The 9255-nt window shown below is 42.0% G+C and overlaps 1 pseudogene; it reads left to right on the forward strand.

The window, feature by feature from the left end:
• Window positions 1-3904: 3904 nt before the first annotated feature.
• On the forward strand, window positions 3905-4316 carry LOC102847362 (annotated as a pseudogene).
• Window positions 4317-9255: the final 4939 nt, after the last annotated feature.

Consider the following 9255-nt stretch of genomic DNA (forward strand, 5'->3'; position numbering starts at 1 on the left):
GAGAGGAGCCTAATAGCCCATGAGGATTTTTCCCCAGCAACAAATTAAGTTAACGAGCAAACAGTGGCTATTCATTTGTCTGGGGAATGAGAGGCCGCGGCACTGTTATAAACCATGCTAATGTCTCAGCTCTTGTTTTCCTCTTCACTTTGGCACTGGCGGTGGAGGACTGCCATTGCTGTGGGAAATAGACCGCCTGCAAAGTCCTCAAGCCTGATGAAGAGAAACAAGTCAACCTTGGAGTCATGACAATAAGAGAATTCCATCTGCTCCCCCCAATCTATGAGTCCTCTGGGGCAGGCTAGGAGGGAGTTCCAGCTCCCTTGATCTATTCCTGGTCTTGAACTCCTCCATGGTCATGACTGTGCACATGTAGTGATGCATTTGCCTCCTGAGGAGTCTCCAGAGCTGGTACTTCACCAAATTGGGTTATCCAGACCAAGAAGAACACAAGTAGGGGACTGGGGTGGGGAAAAGCGGAGACCCCAGAGGCCTAGTGTGGAATATCTTCAATGCACATCCATGGTCTGGCTGCATACTGCAGGCCAAAAGGCTCCGAAATATTCTTATGGAGGGGGTGGAGATGCAGGGGTCAAAATATTCTTATGGAGGGGGTGGAGATGCAGGGGTAGGGGGCTAACGGTACAGGGGCAAGGGCTGAAGGTGCAGGGGTGGAGGCTGAAGGTGTAGGGTGGAGGCTGAAGCTGCAGGGAAGGGGCTGAAGTTCAGGGTAGAGGCTGAAGATGCAAGGTGGAGGCTGAAGACGTTTCAGGCTGGAGGCTGAAGGTGCAGGGTGGAGGCTGAAGGTGCAGGGTGGAGGCTGAAGGTGCAGGGTAGAGGCTGAAGGTTCAGGGTGGAGGCTGAAGGTGCAGGGTAGAGGCTGAAGGTTCAGGGTGGAGGCCGAAGGTGTAGGGATAGAGGCTGAATGTGCAGGGAAGGGGCTGAAGGTGCAGAATGACCTCAGTAAAACCTCCTTTTGAGTTAGGCTCACTCCCAAAATAGGCCAGACATAATAATTCCGATGTAAGTGGCATATTTAGGAGATGACAAAGAAAGACAGGAAGCCAGTAATGATTGTACCATCTAACAGCCATCACTGTGAACAGTTGAGGCTTCATCCTGGTAGGAAACTGTAGACGCTTATCCATAATGTCTGTCTGTTATAGGTTGAAGGGTGCTGAGTGATTCCCTCTTCAGGATTGTCCTATGTGGAGGCTGGAGCTCTGGTGATTTTAGTGATAAGAAGTTTCACTGTCAACCCAATGGCATGCAGTTCAAATCCCACCTGCTGCTCCAGAAGAGAAAAATAGGTTATTTCCTTCCATGTAATTAACTCTCTCTGACAATCTGCTTAGAGAGTCGGTCAGCTGTGAGACTCGGTGGTACGTAACAACAACAACAACAACAACAACAATAATAACAACACATGTGAGCTGAGTCCTGAGAGTGAGTTGTAGATCTTACTCTTCTTGAAAGTTGGACAGCTTCTAGCGTGTGAGATGTTGAGGAGACATAAATTGTTTTGGCAAATGTCTACTTTACCACATATGCCAATTCTTCTGCAGATGTCCCATTCTGGGAATTGCCCTCTCTTCTCTCAGGTTATCTTTGTGTCTATACGTTGCTCATCTTAGAGAAATTGTTCCTCTTCCATGTGCAGTCACTAACCAATGTTTTTGGATTGCTCTTTTGTTGTGTTTCACCCCCTCCTTCCAGCTCCCTGGGTCCCCTTCTCCTGCTGTAACTCCAAAGTCTAAACCCAGGACAGCGTCAAATTCAGCTTGATGCAAACTGTTTGAGTGCAGCGACTCTGCATATTCCTTCCATCTTCATTTCATATATCCTCCATCATTGATGATTTTGTCCATAGAGTCCTTCAGGATCACAACTCAAGGCTCAAGTTTATCCTTTAGCTCTTTTGGTTTGAGAAATGCTGAGCGAGTTTTTATCTTTTTGATTTTCTAACTTCAACTCTTTTCACGTTTTGTTACAATAATTTGCTTTGTCTTCTCTGGCTGCCTTTGAAATCTGCTCATCTCTTTTCTTTCCTTTGTTTTGGCCTCTCTATGTTCTAATGCAGGTATCAGTTTCTTCTGACTCACGCAATTGGTTTTGACCTTCCTTCTCATCTCTATAACGACCTTTTACTTTTTCATGGATGATGTTCTTGATGCCAACACTCATTTGGTCTTTGACAATTTTATTAATAACTCAGGAACATTATTGCATACATGCTGGGAGAAAAGCTCCTCAGGTTGGAGGGGAAAAAAAGTTGAGGAGAAATAGCTGCAAACATCCATTAATAATTGGAACATGGAATGTATGCATTACGAGTCCAAGAAAACTGGAAGTCATCAGAAAGGAGCTGGAGCCCATAAAGATTGATATTTTAGGTATTAGTGACCTGAGACAGACTGAAATTGTCCATTTTGAATCAGACAATCATATGATCTCTTGTACATTAATGACAAATGAAAGAGGAATGATGGTGTATTTATGGCAAAAAAAGAGCACTTTGAGATCTATGCTGAAGTACAATTCTATGACTGATAGTACTCCATCCATATGCATACAAACAAGACCTGTTGATACAACTATTACTCAAATATATGCACTAACAACTAAAGTCAAAGATGAAGAAATCTAGGGTTTCTCCCAACTTTGGTAGTCTGAAATGGATTGAACAGGAAATCAAGATGCATTAATAGTCACTAGTGACTGGAATTCAGAAGTTGGAAACAAAGAAGAAATAATGGTGATTTTGGCAGAGAGAGAGAAAGGAGTCTTGCAATCAAACGGCAGAATGTTGTACAATGACTGACTTATTCATTGCAAATACCTTTTCTTTAAAAAAAAATGTAAACGGTGACTGTACACACAGACCTCATCTGATAAACCACATAGGAATCAGATTGATGACATCTGCAGAAATAGTCTACGGAGAAGCTCTTAACAGACAAAACAAGGCCAGAAGTGAACTGTAGAATAGTGTAAGAGAGAGAAAACATTGAGCCTAGGTTAGATTAAAAGAAAAATTTCATTACAAAAACCTTTCTGATCATTACCCTATAAGCAAAAATGAGATTGGAAGTTGGAGAGGTGCAACAGAGCAGGAAGTTTTTAGAAGCTGGGCACAGAATATTACAAATCGAGACTTACGGTAGTGTAATTATTGGGAATTTGGAGAGGGAGTGGTTGAGGGGCCAAAACTACTGGGTGGCAATGACAAATACATTTTACAGTTTTTTAAGGCCCGAGGTCTGGTATATAAATTCATAACCTGGATTATGACAAAAAGCAGTTTCTGCAATAGAAACATTAAGCATCTGGACAAGTTTCATAAACACATCCTCTGGCACCAGGCTGGTATGCTGGTTTCGGATGTGTTTTGGCCAAGACAAGAGCGGTCTACAGAGATGCTAAGCATGAGGCCAGGCTTGTCAGGGGTCCTGACTAAGTAAAGAAAGAGGGAAATCGCTTTCTTATTTCCTATTAAGTTCTGAAACAAAGGAATTATCAGTTTGACTGAGAAAACCTGAAAAAGGTATACATAATAGAAGTTGTCTAACTTTCTCTCACTGTGGAAAATAAGTTCTAACCTTGAGCTTTCCTGATGGAGGAAATGTCCTGCTCTTCAGTATACCATCCTGTTGACGGCTAGAGAGCCTTGTCCATTATCTGCTGTCTTAACAATAAACATGGCCCCTGCTCTCATGTTGTCAGAGGTCAGCTAAGGTCAGAACACTCACTGTCCTTTGGACTTCAGGGGATTAGAAATATGTTTGGTTTGGTCGTTGGGAGAGCTGGTGTCCCTGTTTTGCTTGTGCATTGCGGCTCTTTCCCGAGCGGCGGGAGCGACGCGGAGGTCCGAGAAGCGGCCTGAGATCTCAGCTTTTGGTGAAAAATGGTCCGAACCAAGCAGACTGCGCGGAAATCCACCGGGGGGGAAAGCTCCCCGCAAACAGCTGGCCACCAAGGCGGCCAGGAAGAGCGCTCCATCCACCGGCGGGGTGAAGAAGCCGCATCGTTACAGGCCCGGGACCGTGGCGCTGCTCGAGATCCGCCGTTACCAGAAGTCCACGGAGCTGCTGATCTGGAAGCTGCCCTTCCAGCGGCTGGTGCGGGAGATGGCGCAGGACTTCAAGACGGACTTGAGGTTCCAGAGCGCGGCCATTGGCGCCCTGCAGGAGGCCAGCGAGGCGTACCTGGTGGGCCTGTTTGAGGACACCAACCTGTGTGCCATCCACGCCAAGAGAGTCACCATCATGCCCAAAGACATACAGTTGGCTCGCCGCATACGGGGGGAGAGAGCTTAAGTGAACCACGGTTTTTATGGTGTTTTGTAGTAAATTCTGTAAAATAAAAATAAAAAAAGAAATATGTTTGGAAATACCATTTGCGGATAAGAGTTTTGAGGTGAATATAGAAAAAAAATACAGATTTAAAAACAAATCCAATTCAAGCTTATGTCTCTAGTCCATATTAGGGATCTATCACATCTCTAGTCACCTCATGGAAGTAAGACATTTAACCTGTTGATCAGTCAAGGATTCCTTGTCTCCATAGAAACAAGCTTGATTCTACCCCCAGTTTTGTGACCTCTGATAACTCAAAGTACGTCAAGGAGGCAGCACGTGGGCCATGGCATCACAAAGGTGTCCTGTGAGGGAACTCCCTGATGTCACCCTTGATAAGAGCTGAGGAATACATAGCCTTGAGAAATAACTTTTTTAGCATTTATTATATATTGTGCATTTTATATTTTTAAACAAGTAAATTTATTTTATATTGTCTATGACTTGACAACACTTAACGACAGCAACAACAACACAGAGAGAGCTCTGTTGGCCTAGTGGATAGAAAGTTATGCTACCGAGCCAAAGGTGGGTGATTTTAATCTGTGGCCTCAAGCCTGGTTTTAATTGTTTTTGATCAAACATTCTTCTAAATGGTGTAGCACTGGTCTGTCCATTTGTTATACAGAGGTAACTCATGGTTGTTGTGATGCTAAACACTGTGACATTGATGTGTTAAATGCAATAGTGGTTACCCATGGTGGACAGTGCTTGGTGGAGCTTTTCGATTAAAACAAGCTTGGAAGCAGGAGTGGCATCCACTTCTGATATGGCTTGCCTCCAGAAACTCTTTGAATGTGGAGAAATGATGAAAGTTATACAGGTGTTCATATCTTTTGTTCATAGGTTCGCTTTGAGTCGTCTATGACTCAGTGGCACTTAACAGCTTAACAACATTGTGATTTGAGTGAAAGTTTACAAAGCAAATTGCCTTTCTATTGGATCACTCATACACATTTTATTTTATAACATTAATTACAATATCCACAATGTAATAATACTTAGTGCCTATAGTTCTCATTTCCATTAACTGTTCTATTCTATGCCTTCCTGTCTTCTGGGCTTTATCCTTGGGCAAATGCTGCTCTTTTGACCTTGTACAGTTGGTTTTCTTAGAAGTGAATGCTTCCCTGATGGTCACTTTGTAAAACCTATTGCTTGGATGAAAGACAAGCCATGGGGACAAATTCTGTCTCAGGTTTGAGGAGTAACTAAAGCGTGTAGTACTGAGGGTCCCACTAGTCTCTATGTGTCCAACCTGGTCTTTTTTTTTTTTTTTAGTTTAGTTCCACATTTTTCCTCTTTCTATCCAGGATCTTACACTGTGATCCCTTTTAGAAAGGTCAGTGGTAGTAGCTAGGTAACTTCCCGTTCTTCTGATTTCATTCTGCGGAATTTGAAGTTCATATGGTCCGTTATGTTTGTGCTTTGTTGTTTTTTTTTACTAATTGTTTCAGTCTTTTGCTTTTATTCCTTCTTCCTTAGTTTAGGTCAGGGAGAGACTGAAGCTTTGGGACTATAGTTCTGGAGGATATAAACATCCATTGCTATAACCCACAGAGACAATTTCTACCTCTTATATTGGAAAGTAGCGACCCAGATCTTGAAAATCTTGAGAAATTTTTGAGGACTCCCTTTCTCATTATCCTCTTGGGCCCAAGGTCTGCATCCAAACATCAAATCTCTATTTTATTTTTATGTCAGATCCTATCCTCAGATCTTTCCTATTTTCTGAGCACATTCCGATCTTTCTCACACACACCCAGTTTGCCCTTATACTGTATGTTATACTGGTTTATCAACTTCCTGAAAAGTTTGAGTTTCAGGCACCATCTTCAAATGACCCTGAAAATTCTCAAGCCCAACCTCTACCTTCTATCATATCTTTATTTTCTTTGTCTTCCTGTCAGGAGTGAACAATGCCTTTTGTTTTACTTTGACAGAATATATTTCCTACTTCTTTTAAATCACAGCATCTGCTGACAGCCCAGTCTATCCATGGTGATCTAATTGACTCCAGCAGGTTCTTTCAGGCAAACAGCATGTCTTTCTGAGAATACTATCTGATAAAGTCTACTTTCTTCATCCCCTTAATTAAAAAAATGTAGCCAATCCAGGAAAGAGACATTTTTGTTGTGAATTAGTCAAATTACCACATCCTATGGATTGAAGCTTAACAACGAGAAAACAAAGATTCTCACCACTGGGCCAATTGGCAGCATCAGTATGGATGGTGAAGGGATTGAGATAGTTAACAGTTTTAGTTTACTTGGTTTCACAGTCAACACTCGTGGTAACAGCAGCCAGGAAATCAGGAGTAAATTGCATTGGGAAAGTCAATTGTGAGGGACCTCTCAAGAGTACTGAAAAGCAATGACGTCAGGCTGGAGACTAAGGTGCACCTGATCCAGGCTATGGTCTTTGCAATTACGTGCTATGCATCAGAGAGTTGGACAGTGAATAGGGGTGATAGAAAGAGAATTGATGCCTTTGAGCTGTGGTACTGGAGAAGAGTGTTGAATATACCATGGACTGCTAGGAGAACAAACAGGTTTGTCCTGGAGAGGGTGAAGTTGGGCTGCTCCTTGGAGGCAAGGATTCTGAAGCTTCATCTGTCAATTTTAACATCACAGATAATAAAGTCTTCATTTGCTGATGTTGTTAGGTGCCATTGATTTGGCTATGACTCAAAGTGACCCTATGAAAACAGAACTTAACCTTGTCCTATGTAACACTATCCAAAATGAGCAGCAACAGCTACAAACATCCATTAAAATGGATCGACAGAAATGAATTCAAACAAACCAGTGATCATGAATGCAGCACAAGATTAAACACCGTTCATTCTGATTCATTTGGGTATGAGTCAGAGACAATTCCATGGCAGCTAGCAACAATAACAAATGGCAGAAGATCAAAAGCAAATTGAAATTATTAACTATGAAAGTGATGCAGAAACCAGAAATAATCAAAGATAAAAACATACAAAGAATGATTAACATAAAAAAAAAACCCAACAAAGAAAGTTTTAAATAAGAAGAACTTGGAAACATACTTCAATCAGCCAAGGATCTTGTTAAATGTAGTCCAGTTCACTGGGTCTGGAATAGGGCCTGCATTTCTGCATTTTGAACAAGTTTCCAGGTGATGCTTTTGCTACTGGTTCATGGGGCATACTTTGAGTTGGAACTGACTCACAGCTGACCCTCCAGTGAGTTTTCAGAGGCAGTAACTCACACTGGAGATTGTCCATCTTTCTCCCTCGGAGCAGTTAATGGATTTGAATTGCATACCTTTGGGTTGGCAGTGCAACTCCTTATCACTAAGCCACCAGGGCTCCCTAAGAAAATCATTGACCAATGGTTTTGAAATTGTCTGGTTAATTTGTGGATGTCTGAGGCATATTTTCAAGGTTCTGATATAACTTATCTGGGCTATGGTACGGGAATTGTTATTTTTCAGCATTTCCATAATGAGTAGGAACGTTTGAGGACTAATGCGTCAGCATAGAGCATAAAGTGAATGGATAAGGATTTGACATTTTCTTAATTGCAGGGTTTGAGACTTCCTGAAAGTCAGCAAGAGTCAGAGGTCAGACATAGGAAGGGAAAACTACTGTCTAATGAGGAGACCATTTTCCACATTCCAGGCAGTCCCCAGAGATTGTGGAGGCAACTGTGTATGAACTTATCTCTTTGATTGGCTTGACAGCAAATATTCTTATTATCTAAGGTCAGCTTGGAAGGATATGCTAATAAATACAATGAAAAATTGAACTAAAGTAAAAAGGATAAAATGGTAAAGTGGGAAAAAGTGACAAATTAATACAGTAAAAGAGTTAATAAATGTTGAGATAAATTACATACATCAAGAATAAATTTCCATTTTGATAAATTAAGCTAAGAAGAATCTATGAGGTTAAATATATAAAATAAGTAATATGTGATCTTATGTCACCAATGAGAGTAATAACCTAGTGCATTACAAACTAGGCATTTAATTATAAAGCAAAATAATGTGAAAAGGTAAAAGTTAACCTCAGACAGATTTCCCTTGGGCTGTCTTATGTCCAGACAAGAATAATGTCTTGAGTTGGAGACTCATTTGTTTATTCTTTTAAACAGGGTCTCACTGAGGCCCTGGACCCATGGAGAGCACATTCTCGAGTTGAAAGCTCTGGGCACTGGCTAGCCAGTCCTTGGCCGTATACCCTGAAATACCTGCCAGGACCTTCTCTGTTCCCAGGGAGCATCTCTAGGTGGCTCTTCTCCAACAGATAACAAGTTGTTCAGCCCGACTCACCAGAAAATAGCCCACAAGTTGCCAGGATTCTTAAGAGGAAGTTGGAGGAGGATATTGCTGGCAGACTGGTCAAATTTGCAGATTAAATTTAATTTATTAAACAGTTATCAAATTTCTACTCTGTGCCAGAGTCTAGGGTAGGTGCTGGAGACTTGACAATAAATAGGAGATGGGAGGCTGGTGTATTTATGTTCCGGTAGAATGAGAGTCCTGGATGGGGGTGAAAGGGTATTGCAGGTTGAGTTCTTGAGAAATTGACTCTATGTTTTTTATGTGGATTTATTGGAGAGCTTGGGATCGATTGTTAAGGAAAGGAAAAAAGCAAGATTGGGCAGCTGGACTGCAGTGCAGTTGCAACAAAGCCTGAGCTGTCCTATGGAGAATGAGCTGGAGAGTCCTACAGAGTTGACTTGTGCTGCATGGAGATTAGTGGGTCTTGATTGATGTGCCAGTCTATGTAGACTGCCCTCTTGGGTGACGGAGCTTCCTTCAGCCAAAGGTGATTTCCTAAGAGGGGTAACAATTGAGGCTATCAGCCAGCAGCACTACCAGTTCTTGGCATGATTAAGTGCTGATATTGAATCACAATGCCCATTAC

Source organism: Elephantulus edwardii, unplaced genomic scaffold (assembly GCF_000299155.1).
Source record: "Elephantulus edwardii isolate Elephantulus edwardi_28Jun2011 unplaced genomic scaffold, EleEdw1.0 scaffold00138, whole genome shotgun sequence".
Classification (NCBI taxonomy): Eukaryota; Metazoa; Chordata; class Mammalia; order Macroscelidea; family Macroscelididae; genus Elephantulus; species Elephantulus edwardii.